Source organism: Macrotis lagotis, chromosome 3 (assembly GCF_037893015.1).
Source record: "Macrotis lagotis isolate mMagLag1 chromosome 3, bilby.v1.9.chrom.fasta, whole genome shotgun sequence".
Lineage (NCBI taxonomy): Eukaryota > Metazoa > Chordata > Mammalia > Peramelemorphia > Peramelidae > Macrotis > Macrotis lagotis.
The window spans coordinates 68,583,029-68,602,286 of record NC_133660.1 but is presented as its reverse complement, the minus strand read 5'-3'; the positions used below and the strand labels follow the sequence as shown (position 1 = coordinate 68,602,286).

At 36.0% G+C, this 19,258-nt stretch overlaps 1 protein-coding gene across 23 annotated transcripts in view; it reads right to left on the bottom strand.

Annotated features, from left to right (window-relative positions):
* Positions 1-19,258, bottom strand: part of SORBS2 (sorbin and SH3 domain containing 2) — a 303,227-nt gene that overhangs the window by 251,270 nt on the left and 32,699 nt on the right. For 20 of the 23 annotated variants that reach the window (XM_074228829.1, XM_074228812.1, XM_074228814.1 and 17 more), the window contains exon 2: positions 8,998-9,140. The exons of 2 other annotated variants lie outside the window; for them this stretch is intronic. The gene's annotated coding sequence lies outside the window, so the exon portion shown is untranslated. Of the gene's footprint in view, positions 1-8,997; positions 9,141-19,258 lie in introns of those variants that run through there. One more of the 23 variants, XM_074228824.1, reaches the window with a different exon arrangement.

The window sequence follows — 19,258 nt, the reverse complement described above, 5'->3', positions numbered from 1 at the left end:
GTACATTTTTCTGGTTTTATTTAGAGAAGGGCACCATCAACAAGATCCAAACAAAGGAAGAGGAGGGGAGGAGAACTTCACCTGGACCTAGAGGGACAGTGCAAGTTTGAGATTTGAATAGGGGAAGGGCCTTTCAGGGCCAAGATATAAATCAAGCCTGGAAGGTAAGTGTGAGTTGTGTTTGGATTCCTAGCTTCTACTAGTTATTTCTTTTTTTGGAATGGAGGATATGACCCAATATACTTCAAATCTTATAAAGAGTTTGATTATATGGTGTTTTTGGAATTGAACTTCTACATAATGTTTTATAAAAGCTATTTAATTTTTAAGATTGGTTGAAAGAAAAAATTATATGTTTGTCTAATGAAATTCCTTGGATAGATAAAAGAAATCATGTCCCATAATCTGAAAACCTTTTTCTTCTTCATCTTTAGTTTCATTGGAATTTGATTGCATCATAATTATTGAAGCTTCATATTATTCCTATTATTTTCATGAGGGAATTAAAAGGCAATTCATTTTATTTATTTGCTTTTTATTGAAATTTTTCAGAATAATTTTACATTTTTTCAAGGGAACATAGTAATATATATATATATATATATATATATATATATATATATATATATATACAAAGAATACTTTATTTAAGAGTCCTTTAAGCTAAAATCTTCTGGGTTTTCTCTTTTAGTGACACAGGGAGCGAATGGAGTAGAACAGAGCTCTATTTGCACTGACTGTTCAGGCTATGTATTAGATAAACTGTGAAGAGCAAAACACAAAGGAGCAGCTCATGGTTTTTCAACTAAAGGCATTTTTGACCATATATAAGTAGTATCCACCATTCAGAAGCCACAAAAGTGTGAATCAGGTCATCTTGAACTAAAGAGTAAAGTAGAGAATAGCTATATAGCATGAGCTTTGAAATGCTATAATAGTTGTTTACCCTAAGAAAATAAATCTTTGTAGGAAGGAAGCAAAAAACAATCTACAAAAAGTCTTATGTTCTGTTGGAGAAATCCCTCAGAATCTTGAACAGACATGAAGCCAAGCACACAGCAGAAATATATGAAGGGCCTTCTTTCCCCTTTTTTTGTAAATCTTAAGATTCTATGCAAGACTACCTGTTGATATTAATGATATGCAATATTTTTCTATCATTTCATGTTTCAATCAGAATTTATTTTAGAAGATAAGTGGGCTATGAGAGGGAAGGAAGAGAAATAAAATATATTATGAAAGGCAAAAAAAAGTACCATTCTGGCTTAATATGCTTGATCCTTTTAAAGCACATGAAGATAAATCCAGTCTATGTCAATTTGTTTTCACAAATGAACATACTCAAAAAGCTTGAGCACTCATCCCAAATCGATTCAAATATTTAATTGTTTTTTAAATGCAAAAACCAGATTGAAAATTTTCATAAATTTAGATTGATAGATTGTTTATCATTTATGAATTTGGAACCCAATGGAACATAGACTAATAGCAGTATTATTTCAATACTGCTTATGATCCTTGATGCCCCAAAATCATGAAAACAAAGTATCATAATTCTATAGTCAATGTCAATGGCACTGTCAAAAAACTGATCCAGGATATCAATTATAGATTAAGACTGAACTTAAAATAGTGGAGCTATTTATCTCTTCCTTATTTTGTAAGTTTTATTTTTGTTAAAAAAGATCTCCTCTCCTATCAACCACAGAGGCAAGAGACTCATTCAGTTCAAAATTACCTGACAGTTCCTAAAATTAAGAGGTGGAATATGCTTTTGTCTAAATATCTAATTTTGTAGGTGAGAAAAATGTAGCCCAGAAAAAGGAAGTGACCATGTCCAAAGTCACCTTGGTCATATCAGAGTACCAATTGTCCAAATAGTCTCCAATTCTAGGACATCAACTATATGACATGTTTATTAGGAGGAGTTGGGGTGGGGTGAGGGTGGTGAGGGAGAGACAGAGCCACAAGGGCAGGCTGACTTGTTCTTTTGGTTAGCAGGGGCTTGGTTTGTTGAGGTGTTAAACAATCCAGGTCATTTACAGGACTGGGGAGGAACAGGGAAAACAAAACAGTTTTCAGGAAAATAGAAGCTCTGAAGGAATATGGCAGATTGCACAAAATAGGTTCTTGGTAAATACATATTTAGTTGCTAAGTTTGCCCTGCTATTTTTTTTCTCAGCCTCCAGTCCCAAGAATGATAGCTAAACTTGCCCTACCCCTGACCAGATTTACAAGTGGCAGCTACTATGACAGGCATCAAGGGGATTTCAAAATCCATCTGGCCCAGTTTCTACCTTTTAAATGTGAGTTAACTTAAGGTCAGCCTGTTTCATAATAAAACAAAATATTTTCATTTCCAATCTAGTATTTTACTTTTTTAGAGATTATGTTCTATGGGGTGGCTAGGTGGCGCAGCGGATAGAGCACTGGCCCTGGAGTCAGGAGTACCTGGGTTCAAATCCGGCCTCAGACACTTAATAGTTACCTAGCTGTGTGGCCTTGGGCAAGCCACTTAACCCCATTGCCTTGTAAAAACCTTAAAAAAAAAGAAAAAAAAAAAGAAATAAAAAGAGATTATGTTCCAGGCTTGAAATCTTTCAGCAATACAACCAATAAAAATCTCACAATTTTATTAATAATTGAGCTTTGATCACATACAAATTTATTTCTTTTTGAAGCAGGGGAGGCAAGAAACTCTGGAAGATGGGTAGGCCAGTTTATTACTTAGACATAACACTAAGAATTTCACACAAAGAAAACAAGTCAACCTTTCACAGACTAATTTATAGCATATTTTCCCACTATAGAAATTCTCCAACAAAGAGAAACATTACTGAAAATGAGAAAATAGGATCTTGAAAGGTCACATTCAAGGATTTTCAAAAGAATTATTGTTCTACCTTCTAGGCACCTCTCAGTTTCATTTTATTTGTCCTCTGATGTAAATTATTCGCCATTTACTAAACCTATGTTCAGCTGAAATGCATATGCAAATATTTTCATAACTCAGTGGGCTAAGGGCCATAACTTCTAATGTGTATGAATCTCATCAACACCTCTCAGACAACTGTCTTGAGACCCTGTTGACTAAATCACACCCTGCTATTTCTATATTGGGAGGGAGGGAAAAGGAGCCACAGTGAGTGGTCCTTTGGAGAAGGGGTAGATACAAGTTATTTTCTCTGAAGAGAAAGGAGGCTGACCCTACACAAAGGAGGCAACACACAGACACACAGACACAGACACAGACACAGACACAGACACAGACACACACACACACACACACACACACACACACACACACACACACACACACAGTATTTGGAGTGAGAACCTGGATTTGAATTCTGAATCAATCACTTTACTATGTGGCTTTTTGGCAAATTACTTAACCCTGCCAGACCTCCTTCAGTTTCCTTATCTTAAAAAAAAAAGAGGCATTCTAATTATATGCTGCTTCCATCTTAGGACAAAGGAAATTGGTTCTAACCATCAGGCCAGGGAATGCAATCTCTCCAAGCAGAGAGAAAAGAGCATCCTTCTCTAGCCTTGCCAGCTACTGACTTTAGCAGTCAGCCTACATGTGTTATTGATTGGTTCCAACACTTCCTCATGGGCATAAAAGTGATTTAGAGAGTCATTAGGGACTGTCATTGCCCCTCCTTCCCCAAGGGACAGGAATAGTAGCAAGGTGGTAGAAAGAACTGATGTGCTCTGTGGAAGGGGGAAGAATTCTTCCCTTGGCTACCAATGGGGTTTATTCTACCTAGTTTTGAACAAATAAAAACCAAACTCATTAGGTGACTAAGACATTGAATGTCTAAACAAAGATTCTGATGTAGTACAAAGATGAATATACTACCTCTCATTCAGAGACATTTTGACTAAATTAGTGAAACTTTGTGGGCATAGTCTAAATGTCTCTGAATAAGATTCACTAATTTAGATTTTGATGAAAGGTTTAGCACTTTGCTATAGGATTAAACAAACACCAGTTTCTTTGGAGGAGAGCTGTAACCTCCATATATATCTATAATTAATCTCAGCTAGGTGGTTCAGTGGATAAAGTACCAAATCTTCCTGACATTAATTTTAGTCTTGGATACTTACTCTCTGATCTGTGTGACCCTGGGCAAGTCACTTAACTATGCTTGTTTCAGTTTCCTCATCTATAAAATGAGAAACTGAAGAAATGACAAAACATTCTACTATCTTTGTCAAGAAGACCTCAGATGGGGACACAAAGAACTAGACAAGACTGAAAATGATTGAACTACAACAAAAGCATAGTTATTCTCAAATTATTAACCTGAATTAGAAATAGCATTAGATTTCCAATTTTCAGGTGAGAAACAAAGAGCAAGTTAAAATGGTTCCATGGACTCTTTATGTCACTTTGGGACAAAACACATTTTTTGCCACAGAGACATGTGCCCACATTTTGGTTCTCCAATCCTAATATTTAGCAACCAAACCTTTTTGCACTCCTAATATTGCTATCTATTTCAAGAAATACATTTAGGACTGGAAGGGATCTTGGAGACCCTCCAGTACAATTCCTCTCATTTTATAGAAAAAGAAATTGACCCAAGTCACTGAACTTACTTGCCTCAATTTCCTCAACTGTAAAGTAGGAATAATAACAGCACTTAACTTTCAGGGTTGTTGTAAAGATAAGATTTTAGCAACATACTTTGTACATAGTAGGCACTATATAAATGTGAGTTAACAAAAGTTCTCTGACCCCAGAGAAAATATGATTCTCATGGAACCTATTCCTGATGTGGAACAATTAAAAGTCATTGGGTTATAGTTATTTCAAAATTTTAAGAATTTTAAAATAACATCTTTGAAGTACTTTATCTGATTTTATTCTTCTTGAGCAACTTTTCTTAATTTAAAGAATAGTGATTATTTGAGATACTAACGTCAAGACAGTCTGATAAGAAGTTAGCAGAGAAAAATTAATTGAATAATTGACTCTATACATTTTCTCTCATACAATACATTTTTATTTTTTTGGATTCCCCAAAGAATCTTATGTATCACTTATTTAATAGCTTGATTCTTGAATAGAGTTATATTTTATTAAGAAACATATAACTTTATTTCATTTAGCAATAGTGTCAAGGATCTGATTGTATTATTGACATACATAGGAAAGACCCTTGCATTTAATTTAACTTCATATCTTGTAGCTTAGCCTTTGGTGAGAACAAAATTAGGGTTTATAGATTTTCTTTCCACCTTAATTCTTTCACAACATAGATCTTTCTCTTCTGCCTTCCCAAACCACCCCCACTCTACCACTTCTTCCCACTGTTGAGGTATGAATTTGATTTTCAATTCCTGACATGCTAATATTTTGTAAAGAAAAACAACAATGACTGCCTCACTGGGAATTATTTAGGTTCAACCTTGGCTATTTTAGACCTCCCTTTTGGCCAATTTGTCTGTGGGGATTATTGACTATTACTGTGATCCTAATTATCTTGTTGTAGTCATTTGCATTTCTCATGAGGGAAAGAAGCAGGGAAAAAAAGTAGCTCAGTGCTTAATCAAGAGCCATTTACATGATTGGGGGTGTTGTAAGTGGGGATTGGGAAGGGAATTCTCAGATGGTGATTTTTTTTTTTTTGCTTCAAAATGTAGAGAATTTGTTAAACAAAACTTACAGCTCCTCCCTTCCCAGTTTGAATGTTGATATAGGCATTGGCTACAGATCACCAAAGTTTACTGAAGGAATACTAACCACAGTGAGTACTCTTTTATTTTCTGAATACATTAGATTATAAGTAACAGTATAGAACCATTCAATGCTTACAATGTTCCCTAGGAGTATATCAGTTAAGCACAGGGGAAAAAATCTGGAAGTTTATTATTTTTCCACCCATATATTTGACACCAACTTTGGAGAATGAACAAAAGGCATACTGTCAAGGGGAGAGACCTGGACAAAATGTTACTGTTTGTTCCTTATGAGCACAGAGGTATATTTAAGCAAAGAAAGACATTCCATTGCTCCCTTGGGACTTCCTTCCTTCCACTGAACATGTTCACACCACTATGGCTCAGATTGTGTCAGCCTTTCAAATGTGAGCACTTATTGGCTGGGTTTTACCCAGAGCTCAACTATAAATAATAATGCTAGGCTTCAGCCTGGCTAAGAAAAAGAAAAAAGAACATCTAAGGACTAAGAGATTTTATACTTTTGAAGCACAGATGCACCAAATGAGAGGAGAAAGCATTAAAAACAAGGCATTTACCTGTTGTATAAATCTGCTCTTGCACAATAAGTCTTTAACTAGCCAAAAGTCACCTAGTTTAGGATTGTGTTTCAAATCCAGGCTCACTGACATTCATGAAACTTTGGCAAACAGAAGCCAAGTTTCGAGCAAGGCTGAGCAAAATACTGCTTTCATGTGGAACCTGTGTGAAACCCAATGACCTTGGCCATGTTTCCCTTTGAGTTTTGCATTCAAACAATCCAATGTCTCAAACTAAAATGACAGAGTGAAGAGGAACAGCAGAAGAAAAATAACTTCTATGGGGATGGGCTGGCTGTCGGCCACATTCAGAGGCCATTTGTCCTGATTTCATTTGACTTTGGGATACAACCAAAGTCTTTTGCAATTCAAATCCACTCACTATGACCAAACAGATGCTGTCCAGTTCTTAGACTAAAATAAATGAATGAATGAAAAATCATTTCCTAAGCATTTACTATTTGTCAAGCATTATCCTAAGTACTAGGAACACAAACACAGAAGCAAAGATGGTCCCTGCCCTCAAGGAATTTATATTCTAATTGTAAGAACAACCTCTAAATGGGACAGGTATCCACGGAGAAGCACTTTGGTCTGGAGAATTCCAAGGATAGTGTGGGGTCATAGGCTATTAACGTATCTCTTCTAAGAACATAGGCAGAATGAATTTGATCCAGGTACCAGAATTAGAATTGGGAGTTTGGGGGATTTATACCCTCCAGAAAAGTGGTTGTTGGGGCTGTTGAGAAGGCAGAGGGAAGGAGAGAGTGAAGTTGAGCTGTTTCGAAGAAGGGGTCAACAATTAAGAGGAAGTCATGAAGGAGGAGCTCTAGCTATGCTGGAGATGAAAAGATTAAAATCTCTGGCTTTCAGACAGCCCTCCAAGAACATTGTTAAAATAATCGATGGAAGGATACTTTGTAAGTTTGTAAATGTTCCAGAAACATATGTATTACAATTTCCCTTACATTGTATCTTGCATGGGGGAAAAAGAGTGGTTAGGGTGGGAAAAATTAAAAATACTGATCATCATTTGTCCTTCTCATTGATAACTCCAATTATCCCAAATCAAAATCCATTCAGATTTAATCTGCTGTATCGAATCTTAGTTCACAAAAATTTCATTTAGCTCTGCCTCCTTTGAAAACTTGTAGTCATTTCCTGATCAGAAAGGTGACTGATCTAGTACTAAGGTGCAGAGGTCAATTGATGGATAGTAGTCAGTCAAGGATTTGAGAGTAACCATAGTCACCTACAAAGCAGCAAGCCACTCTATTCACAAATAGTCTTCCAGCTACAAAAACATATAACCAGAGGCTGGCTTGAGTCTTACAGAAAACATAAAGTTTAGGTTTCTGAAGGTGGAATGAGAGTGCATCTTGGTAAAGTATATCTAAACAAGTGTACTTTAAGATAAAGAAAATCTTAAAAGGACAAACATCCTGGAAACATCATTCTTCCTTCTGTTCTCTATTACATCCTGAAAATGTAACCTCAGGAAATCCCTCTACAGACCAAAAAGTTTCACCAAAAGATTCATAAAATAACACTATCCATTAAAGTATATATTTTCTTTTGACATGTGGTCTATGATACCCACAAAATCTTTTGAAACAAACCTTCAATTCCAAAAGTTTCAATGCCCAAGTTAGAATAGTCAGCTCTGTGGTAGGCACTGAGTACAAAGCATAGAGTACAGAGAACACAGCAATTAGGGCAGCCCAGCAGTCCAAAGTTACTGATGCAAGAGAGAAGCTTTCTATATACTCATTTGCTCCATTTCAAGAAATCTACAGTAAGATGTAGCAGTTGACTATGCTAAAGATCTGTAAAGTTATGAATCCCTGCAAAGAAATTATTCCCCCTACCTTTTGTTTTGAGCTGTTTGATTTTGTTACCAATAATTAAAAATAAATAAAACAGAGAACCAAAAATTGATTCAAATAAAGGAAATGCTATCAAATAAATCACAATCGCCTAAGCTAGTGTTAACTAGAAAGATTCAAGGCAGCATCCACAAAGAAAATATTGTATTTGAAGCTCAAGTATGGAGATCAAACAACTTTCCAAAATGCCAGAACACAATATATAGTAAAGGTGTGTGGGGAGAGAAAGAAGTTAAGAGTGACATCTGAAAAATCATGATTATATTAGAGGAATTTGTAGACAAATACACCTTGGGAAAGATGTGCAGATCAGGTGAATCCAGTTTAAAAAGTGATAGAAGCCCTGATCTTATATTATGACAAAGGAGACAGAAGAGAAAGAGAGAATAAACAAAACAGTCAAACAAAAGAGAAATAGATTCTAATATAATGCTTTCATTGTCACCTGGGAATAATTATAAAAAGACCTCTTTGACTCAGGTGGTTGAAAACTTGTTTTGAAGGTTAAAAATAAGCAGTCTAAACAACAAAATGACATGTCTGAAAAGTCCGGTTCCTGGTCTCAAATTCCATTTCTAAACTGGGATTTTCCCACCATTACTCCCAGACCTAGGCAGGCTAGTATTGCAGGTTAATAATAAGGAGACGGTGTCTCAAGTGAGGATGCAGCTGATCAGTAGAAATATACATAGACTTTCTGCAAATGCTAGAATGGAATATTTAACTAAAAAAAAAACTCCCACCATTGGTAGCCTAAAGTTTTGTTTTGCTTTTACCAGCTTTTCAAGAATGTCAGTTATGAATGTATTACAAGCAGAACAAATAACCAAAATGTCACCTACCAGGCAGCTGAGTTTTTTTTGATAGTTGCTCTAATGCAGAGGAAGTAGGAGCCAATGCCTTCTCATATGGAGAAATTGTTTATTTAGCCCTTTTCAGAAGGTCTTGAACTCCAATGGTTTAAGGTTTAGTTCACTCCAAGAGTCTGAAGGAAAGAGAGGGAGAGAAGAGTGAGGGAGATTGTGAAGGAATCTTAGCTGTTGGCTGGGGTTTCTGTTCCAAGAGCATCTGAGTTATTTTGAGCAGCAGCAGTAGCAGCAGCAGCAGCAGCAGCAGCAGCAACGGCAGAGGCTATAGCAGTGGTAGCAGCCACCTGAAATGTCTGTAACCAGTGTGAAAATTCAATACTGAACTACCACCCTTGCAGGGCTAAAGGAAAGAGTGAGAAAATTCAGGAAACCCACAATGACTTGGTTCATTGTGCAGATTTTCAATCTAAAAATTGAGGAAAACTGCCAGCAATATTGAAAATAAAAATGTTTTCTTGGAACCCTTAAGAAATGATTTGTGGTTATGGCTCTCCTTTGGGCTTTAGAGTTATTTACCTGGTTTTATGGCACCTAAGGATGTTCTTCATCTGATGCATTGAGGGTACCTAGAAAAAATGTCTGCTCTTTAAGCATTTGCTTATTTATATATTTCTTTTTGTTTGAATATTTCAATTGGAATGAGTTGACAGTCCAGTCTCCCAGAAGACTGAAGACATCAGTTTATTTCCAGTACACAGCTAAATTTCCAGTTTTACTAACTATGCTATTTTGGAAGGCCAGTGGGCTTAAGCTGTTGACATTTCTTATCTGTGTTGAGGGACTGAGGACCCTCCAGTGACAACTTCTGATTGCCCAGGCTAATGAGCAGGCAATTTTGACTAAATCACTGACAATGACAGACAAAAGTTCGAGTTTTTCCTCCAATAACTATCTTAGGGAATGAAAACCAAGACTTGGGAAGTGACTGACACAGGCAGCAAAGGTGAAGAATTGAAAACAGTCATTGCCCCATAAACTTCTGTAGCTTTTCCTTTCAAGAGACAAGCCTATTCAAACTGCATCCTCTATAAATCTGTCCACTCATCATGGGGAAGCAGAAGATTCTACAAAACTTCTAAACCTACTTTCCCCACATTGCTTTATGAAATGCCCAACATGATTAAGAAAGGAAATCAGTTAGTTTTCATTAAGGAAACACAAGATAACACTATTTTAAACAAACAGCTTTTCTGTCTATATGCTGAAAATCTTTAAAACTCATTATTCCATGAAACAAATGGCAAAGTAACCATAAAATAACCATCAAAGGATGGTTAAACTGAACATTAGTTTTTCAAAGTTCTTTTTCTGGAGGGCTAATTGTTAGATATTCCTATTCATCAATTAAGAATGACTCTGGGACTGAGAACTGAAACCAATGGCAACTCAACCTGGCTGATAATTACAATTATTGGCTAGTGAAGAGAGGGGCTTCTGGGAGTAAGGGTAGGAAAGTGGTGATAGAAATTTCCATTAATTCTCTACAAATATATTTACAGAATCTTTTAAATATAGTTACAGAACCTTTTAAATATATATTTTATTCAAGGGACAAGTTCAAATTCAGCAACACTTACTAGCTGTGTGACCTTAAGGAAATTGCTCAAAAGAAATTGCCCCCTTCCCCCTAAAAAATTCTGCTCAAATACAGCACAATAAGATGTTAAGATCCTCATTTCAAGGTAATACCAATAATTTAAAAACATATTTTAAATCAAAACTCCATTGCTTTTATTTTTAAAAGTTCAATAAACATTTAAAAAATCAGGGATTTTGATGCAGCATGAATCAGTTTTTTGTTGATTAGGTTGAAAAAAACTGGTTGATTTAACATATGGCACAGATGGTTGACTGTTTCTACTCTGTCACATTTAAGACTCCAGTTCTGTTAGTAAGATTGGAAAAGACAGGACCTGAATCATTAAAAGTTTAAAAAAAATTAAGGTTTTTCCCTGTGTAATTGAATGGTTTTGTAAATATTATATTCATTAACAACAGCAACAACAATTACAGTCTTCCAAGAACATTCCTTTGTCACCTCCTTAGGGAACCTATGGGAGCGTTAACTAACCAAATAACCATTAACTACTTGAATACCAAATCAGTAACCAGAATGACAGAGTTAAAAGAGACCTCTCTTCCAGGCCATGCTGTCCTGGACAGCTGATACATTCAGACAGATATCCTCACTAATGATCCAGTCTTTGTGATGTCCTGAGGCAGTCCACTTATACTTTTGGAAAATTCTGAGTCAGAAAGTTTAACTTTCTTTCTTTCAATCTATATTGTTAGGTTTTCCTCTTATTCCTGAGGAAAGGACTGACTTGCATGATAAACCACAACAGTCAGTTCTTAGTATCGTGTAGGTAGTCCTAGAGCCAGGAAAACCTGAGTTCAAATCTAGCTTCAGCTACTTATTAGCTGTGTGATCCCGAATAAATTGTTTAACTTCTGTGCTATTGAGATACCTCACCTATTAGATAGTTTCTAAGTCCTTCTGGTCTTCCTTCCTTCCTTTCCTCTTTCCCCCTTTTTTCCCCATTCCTTCCTCTGTTCCTTTCCTCTCTCTTTTTCTTTCCTTCCTCTCCTCCCTCCCTCCCTTCCTTCTCTCCTCTGCTTTATATCAATTCTACAACTCAATGAAATAAGATGACCTGAAAATATGCTCAGAAAGTACCCTGACAATAACACCATTTTACCCCAGACCCCATCTCAACCTTTTGCTGTACTTTCATTGAGCTCATTTACAACTCAACTATTTTCAAAAGAGCCTGACTATTGGAATAACTTTTAAATCAGAGCCTTGCAGGGGCTGGAAACAAAATTGTTTTAAATGAAGTTGATTTTGCAGTAGGAGGTAAATGGGTCTTTAAAGCATTGTGCCAGGGGCGGCTAGGTGGCGCAGTGGATAGTGGCCTTGGAGTCAGGAGTACCTGAGTTCAAATCCAGCCTCAGACACTTAATAATTACCTAGCCGTGTGACCTTGGGCAGGCCACTTAACCCCATTGCCTTGAAAAAAAAATCTAAAGCATTGTGCCTTAAAAGAGGTAAAATGTCAGCTTTGCCGAGATGTAACACATGAGAGGGAGGGAGTTTTTTCTTTACAATCATAATTCTAATGAGGACTGCACTGACTGTCTTTAGACAGTCTAAAATATTTTAGCTGATATTATTACATTTGCAACCAAAGCAAATGATAGAAAATACTGCTGAAGTGTAGAGGGCTAATCTTACTATTTATAAGTGCACATGAGGAAGGAAAATCAGCAGTGTCTATAATAAAGTTGGAGAGAGAGAGAGAGAGAGAGAGAGAGAGAGAGAGAGAGAGAGAGAGAGAGAGAGAGAGAGAGCTGCTATGGGAAGAACCAATGTGTGTTTTTGTGTTTCAGGTAGAAGGAGAGGAGTCTTGCTTATTTTTTCACATAGATGAATGTAAGTGTAGAAGGAGGCCAAATGCACTTGGAGCAACAATTTGTCAGGTTCTGGCTTTGCAGTCTCTTAGCTTGTTTTAATTTTGAATAGGTCACTTAATCTCACTGAACCTCAGTTTCCCCATGTACTCCCTACATCATAAGGATGTTGCAAGGATTAGGGGAGATGATGTTTATGAAGTATTTTGCAAATTTAAAAATACCACATTAATGTGAATTACTATAATTTACAAAGCTGACATATGCATTAACATTCAACATTCATTCTATTGATATTTCATAAATACCAGATCCTAGGGAAGATCTCCCTTGCTCCTCTCTCTGATTTCCCTGAATCTTGTGACCCTAATACCAGTAGCCTCTCATCTCTCACCAAATTATACATTAGAATGTAAAATCTAGATACATAGAACCAGTATAATTTACCAGTGGGCAATTAGGTGGAGTTAGGCCTGGACCTGACTTCAGACACTTTCTAGACTATGTAACTCTGGGCCAGTCAATTAATCCTCTTTGCCTCAGTTTCCTCATTAGTAAAATGAGCTGAAGAAGGAAATGGCAAACCAATTCAGTCCAATAAAACCCTAAATGTGGTTACAAAGAGATGGGCATGACTTAAAAAAGCCCAAAAAACCAAACTCAATAACAACATAGTTTACCAACATGTCATTACTATTTATATTCATGTTTTCCAATCTTTGCAAAGTACAGAGACCTTGATATCCCACTGTTCTCAATGAGTGAAACATGTATTAATTTCCTGAAATATGCCAGGTACTAGTTAAACTCTCAAAATACAAAAAGAGACAAATGACAGTCCCTATCCTTAAGCAATTTATAGTATAATAGACTTATAATCTAATGGACTCATAGAAAGGAATGAAAAGGTTAATACAGCACACAAAATATTCAAAGGTGTAAATAATTAATCCATGGGACATCAAGGTTACTGTAGTCAAATGACAATCTTCTAGGTTGGTGGTTAAATGAATGAAAAAGCACTTATTAATTACTCACTAATATTCTGATTACTGTGTTAATTAAGCTTGTAGAATCCTGCTCTCAAGGAGCTCATACTTAGATCTGCGATCCCTTCACAGAATTGTGTTTTAAATGCAAAAAATAAAATACATAGGGTTACAAAAGAAACTTTAGAATAGTTAAAATAAAGATGCAATTTTTTTTCCTCTCATCTAAGTTCATGTTCCCCTTAAAATCTACCCTCACACTCCTTCAGAGTCCATGGTCCCATGTTAAGAACTTAGACTCTATAATATGTTCAACCCTTGGCCATTCAAATCTATTCATGTAGCATTATAACATTTTATTATTGTACTCATTGGTCATATGGGCTACATTATAATTATAAATAAATATTAAATTCTGTATGTGGCCCTTAACAAATTTTTGTTGGGCCCAGAAGAGCTAAAAGGTTGGACACTTACACAATGAGACTTTTATCAGGTGAGAATCTAAGAATAATCTAAGTTACAATCAAATGTATAAAAAAAAGAGTATGAAAATGACCTAGAGGGGTGGCTAGGTGGGGGGCAGCTAGGTGGGGGGTGGCTAGGTGACACAGTTGATAGAGCACTGGCCCTGGAGTCAGGAGTACTTGAGTTCAAATCCTGCTCAGACACTTAATAAGGATCTAGCTGTGTGGCCTTGGGCAAGTCACTTAAACCCATTTGCCTTTCAAAAAAAAAACCACCAAACAAAAAGATAAAAAAGAAAATGACCTAGACATCCCTATTGTGTCAGAATGTGTTGAATTAGAAAGGAAAGAAACAAGCATTGAATCTTCTATGGGTTCAGCACTAGGCTAAATACTTTATCAATATTTTCTCAATTGATCTTCTCAAATGTTGGATTGGTTCTGTTTATTATTATCCCATTTTATTACAGAAGAAATTAAATTTGGTTACCTGATAGAGATTAAATGACTTGACAGGGGCACAGATCTAGTAAGTCTCTGTGGTAGGATTTGAATTCAGGTCTTCTTGACTCACAGAGCTCTGCATAACTGCCTCAGTTGTAATGTCCCTTCAAAACTATGAATATGAGACAAAGCAATTCTTTTCTTTTTTTAAAAATTAATTAAAGATTTTATTTATTTTGAGTTTCACAATTTTCCCCCCAATCTTACTTCCCTCCCCGCCCCACAGAAAGCAATTTGTCAGTCTTTACACTGTTTCCATGTTGTACATTGATCCAAATTGAATGTAATGAGAGAGAAATCACATCCTTAAGGAAGAAACATAAAGTACAAGAGATAACAAGATCAGACAATAAGATATCTGTTTTTTTTCCTAAATTAAAGGGAATAGTCCTTGAACTTTGTTCAAACTCCAACATCTCCTTATCTGGATATAGACTGCACTCTCCTTTGCAGACGGCCCAAAATTGTCCCTGATTATTGCACTGATGAAATGAGCAAGTCCATCAAGGTTGATCATCGCCCCCATGTTGCTGTTAGGATGTACAGTGTTTTTCTGGTTCTGCTCATTTCACTCAGCATCAGTTCATGCAAATTTAGGCTTTCCTGAATCCCCATCTCTCCTGGTTTCTAATAGAACAATAGTGTTCCATGACATACATATACCACAGTTTGCTAAGCCATTCCCCAATTGAAGGACATTTACTTAATTTCCAATTCTTTGCCACCACAAACAGGGCTGCTATGAATATTTTTGTACAACTGATGTCTTTATCCTTTTTCATCATCTCTTCAGGGTATAGACCCAGTAGTGGTATTATTGGACCAAAGGGTAGGCACATTTTTGTTGCCCTTTGGGCAAAGTTCCAAATTTCTCTCCAGAAAGGTTGGATGATTCACAGCTCCACCAACAGTGTAATAGTGTCCCAGATTTCCCACAACCCTTCTAACAATGATTGTTATCCTTTCTGGTCATATTGGCCAGTCTGAGAGGTGTGAGGTGGTACCCCAGAGAAGCTTTAATTTGCATTTCTCTAATAAGTAATGATTTAGAGCAATTTTTCATATGACTATGGGCTGCTTTGATCTCCTCATCTGTAAATTGCCTTTGCATATCCTTTGACCATTAGACAAAGCAATTCTTGCAACTGTTTTGGCAGTCAACCTTCATGAGTGCTTTGAGAAGACAGACCCTAAAAGTAGCATAAGAGAAATTCAATCACCAATAGACCAATGGGAGACTTTAAAAAAGTCAGAAACATAGACATTCCATTGGCCTCATACACTAGAGCCAAGAGCAGTAACTGAGAGGTGTGTACATTGGTCACTGAAAAACCTCATAGAAAACAAACTTGGGAATTAACAAAAAATAAAGCAGAAAGCTATTTTAAGGGGAAAAACCATGAGAACTCCAGAAAGGAAAAAGGAGCCTTATACTAATTAAATATTGCAAATTTGGGGAAAAGCTTCCTGGTCTTAACTGGATGAAATATAGAATGATAATAAATGTGTATGTAAATGTATGCAGAGGCCAGATTATCAAAGGCCATAAAAGCCATGCTAAAATGGTTATATTTCATCAGAAAGTTGAAGAATTTGGAGAGTAAAGGAGTGAAATAGTCAGACCTGTGTCTTAGGAAGACTATAACAACATCAACAATTGCTAATATTGTTTACTTACCAGGTAAACTTTACAAATATTATCTCATTTGATCATTAAAACCCTGAGAGATAGGTGCTATTATTATCCTCATTCTACATTGAAGAAACTGAGGCTACCAAAGTATTAATTGGATTGGCCAGATTCACACTTAAGTAGTGTCTGAGGGAGGATTTGAACTCAGGTCTTCTTGTCTCCAGGCTCAGTGCTCTATTCATTAGCTATGTGGAAGGTGGGTGGGTGGCAGGAGAGAATAAAAGCATGAAGCCCAAATAGGAGGTACTGGATTCAAGAGAAACATAATAAGGTGGCAGTCATATAAATGTAGAGAAGTTAGTAGAATCATTCAGTTCTAGCACCTGATTGGAAATGGCTATGGGTACAGACTAGAGGTTGGCATAGTAATAGAGAGGGTAGAGTGAATAATAGTTCTCAGGATATGAACATGAGAAGTTGGGAAGAGGATGCTGTCTTCAGCAGAAATAGGAAATTTGGAAAGAATAACAACAGATTAAGATGAGGAGGATAATAAATTCCATTTTATAAACCTGAGTTTGAGATACTCAGAGGAATATTGAGGAGGAGATGTTTAATAAGCAGTTGACAGTGGGTGATTAGAGCTCAGTAGAGAACTTAAAACTGGAGTCAAGATTTGCCCATATAGAGATTAATAATATAAGTATTTGTGGAATAAACCTGAATATGTATGTCTCCATTGATATATATATATATATATATATATATATATATATATATAATTTATACAAACAACTACACATACACTCAATTTAATGAAGAAAATATAATAAGTGAATATGCTTTATGTCCTCCATAATTTGAATGCCAGTCTCCATGGTCTTCTGAGATGATACAGATATCTTATTGTCTGATCTTGTTATCTCTTGTACTTTATGTTTCTTCCTTAAGGATGTGATTTCTCTCTCATCACTTTCAATTTGGATCAATGTACAACATGGAAACAGTGTAAAGACTGACAAATTGCTTTCTGTGGGGCGGGGAGGGAAGTAAGATTGGGGGGAAATTGTGAAACTCAAAATAAATAAAATCTTTAATTAATTTTTTAAAAAAGGAAAGAATTGCTTTGTCTCATATTCATAGTTTTGAAGGGACATTACAACTGAGGCAGTTATGCAGAGCTCTGTGAGTCAGGAAGACCTGAATTCATCTCAGAATTCATCTCCATGGTCTTCCAGGGTAAGAGTCCAATAATACACTAAAGTGGGAAACTGAGGTTAAAAGAAGTAAAATGTGACCCCAAAGTCCTTAAATAAGTGATGTTGTGCAAAATTCCAAAAGTCTATGAAACTATGATGTAAAGTATTCTCACCCTTCCACTTCCATCAAGCACCAAATTCAACCAATAACTTGTTGTGTCAAGTATAGTATATAGTATAGTCAGGACTTGAATCTTAAGAGTTTGAATGGGCTGAATGTTTTTATTGATTCAAGGGCACATTTTTAGCCCTAAGTCATGGAGACTCAGAATCAGGATATAGGTAGAACCCTAACAGCTTATTGTTTTTTATTTGATTATGTGATAAAATTTTATCTTATTCTAGTCCTCTAACCACCATTTACCTCTGCTTCTAGTCAGATAGTAAGTTTTTAAATAGCCAATAGAAAAGGACAATAGTAAGAAACAATATTGTAAAGGGAAGTGCAAAGCATCCCAAAGACCAAAAGAGCATAATTTACACATTGTATTTTTTAACCAAAATTCAAATATGTACAGAATCTGCAGAAGCCATTAAGGGTCTGCAATTCCCAGACAAATTCCTGACATCGATAGTAAAGACCAGCCGATTACCAAATGGTTTGGTAATTTTGAGATATGTGGACATGATAACTTTAAGGTTTTAATAACAACTCTGAAATTATTTGGATATTTTACTAAGTTAATCCTAAAGTGGCACAGTCTATTCCCCTCAGAAGCGCTATTAAAAATGAGACCTCAAACTTCTGCTGCTACCTTCTGCCAGCTGTGTTAAATTTTCTAAGGGTCCATACTGCTTGGTGTTCCCAATTCTAATCCCTTCCTACAGGAGCCTTTCCCCTGCCTCATCTTCCCATGTTACTTGCCTCCCTTTCACCTACTCAGTGCCTCTGTACCTCTTTCTCTATGTGTCTTATGAAAGAGTGATTCCAGTTCTAGTCATTACTATCTTTGGTATTCCCAGTTAAGTTTCCAAAGAACCAGGCATGCCTGCCCCTTTCATAATTGGATAATTTCATAAATTATCAATTTAGAGAAACTATATGAGTTGCTGTTGTTCAGTCATTCAACCATGTCCAGTTCATGACCCTGTGGACCATACTGTCCATGTGGTTTTATTGGCAAAGATACTGAAGGTTTAGTCATTTCCTTCCCTAATAAATTAAGATGAACAGAAGTGCCCAGGGACACACAGCTATATGAAACTGGATTTGAATTCAGTCTTTCTGATTCCAGGCTCAATACTCTGTTGAGTTGTCACCTTATATGAATTAAGGCTGCTTATAAGCCAGGATTAAGAAGACTCCTTAGTTCTTCACACCTGATGGATCTCTTTCCTATTTGGGGTGCTGTTACTACTGCCTAGGTGATACCTTGAGAATAAGGGAAACTGGAGAACAATGCCTATCAAAGTTTATCCTTATTATGTATTTTATATCTATGTTTCCCATAAAAGGGACATTTTTTGTTGCTAATTTTGTTTTCTGTCTGCTGCCTCTGATTCATATCTCACTAATCTCTGACTTTCCCCTTAGGACTAATAGGTAGCCAGAGTTAGAACACCCTTTCTATCAATAAGTTTAAGTAAATGTAATACAATATGTCTCAGGATTTTAATAATGAATGCTGCAATGTACCATGTTCAACAAATACGTGTTAATTTAAAGCAAAACTCTAAGGATACACTGGTAGAAATATTGGTTCCTATATACAGAAAATGACTCATCTACAAAATATCTAAGTATCCAAGCATGAAAAAAACCTTTATAGCTAAAAAAAGAGAAAGAAATCAAACTTATACAACTTCTCTCTTATTAAATACAAAAAAACCCAACAAACCAGAATTAAAAACAATGACATTTGATCTGGTTAAACTGTAAATGTATTTTTAAAAATTTGTTTATTATCATTTAAAATTGTCTAAAAGAAATGTAATTGAATTATAACTATGTGCTTATATTTTATAAGTTTC